We start from the raw sequence: 1,065 nt of genomic DNA on the forward strand, positions 1-1,065 counted from the left end.
GCTCTGCAGGGCAGGAGGCTGTTTTTGTACTTATGCTGATCTCTGAGAGTGTCTATTTCAATTCTATACAAAAGTAGAGATGGGCTAAGCTCAGGGGCCTTCAGAACTATTGTGTAGATTCTGGTCAAATTTCTACTTGTGACCTGATCAGGCTCTGCCTGGTGGACAACGGCAGGCAGTGTTAAGCATTCTGAGAAATTAGCTCCAAATCAGTTTCTAATAATGCTAAAAATTGTTCCCCTTTTCCATGTTTCTTTGGTAAACAGCCACACACCTCTTTGGGAAAGGGTTGAGGAAATCTGTGCTTGTGATACTACAGGGCTGTGCCTCAGTGTCCACACCTTCCCTTTATTCCTAGGGCCTGGGGTCTCATATGAGAGTGACTAAAGTCAGGTTTTCTTTTTTTCAGTAGACCCGGAACTGAGTTTTACATTTTTCTTATTTAAAAAAAAAAAAAAAAAAACTATTTCAAAGTCAAATAGCGTTTTGTGGCTAATTATTGATCTTGGTACTAAGGTGCTATGATCAAAAAAAGAAAAAGACGAGAAGCTTCTAATAATCCTACAGGCTTTGCTGCCTAAGATGGACAACAGTGCCCCATACTGCTCACAGCTAAGTGCCAGCAGTTCACTTCTGCTAGGATCTGCCCATTGTTGTGGAAATAAGGAGCATTTGGGGTGTACTACATCTTCCACAGGGCATTTCTTGCCTCTTAGATAGTCACTAAGGCATTCTCAAAGATTCTGACAATTTCCTTCACCAGCATTTTCTGGGCCACCCTGGGGAAAAAGAACAAAACATAAGAATGTCCTCTAATCTTCCTATTTCCATTATCCTTGAACTCCCTCCTCAGTATTACACCACACTGCATCTCAGCTTGATCTGTATTGGCCACTTCTTTGACTAGGTTTCAGGTAACTAATCCAAAAAATATTTAGAAGCACTCCCAGATACTTGAGTCAGTATGTTAAATCTATACATTTCAGGAGGGAAAATATGCTGATAAATTCAGCCAAAATCTAAAATTTTGGCTTTTTTCCTCCCAAGAAAATCCATTCCCATGTG

The sequence above is a fragment of the Octodon degus genome, unplaced genomic scaffold (genome assembly GCF_000260255.1).
Source record: "Octodon degus isolate 3935 unplaced genomic scaffold, OctDeg1.0 scaffold00019, whole genome shotgun sequence".
Taxonomy (NCBI): Eukaryota; Metazoa; Chordata; class Mammalia; order Rodentia; family Octodontidae; genus Octodon; species Octodon degus.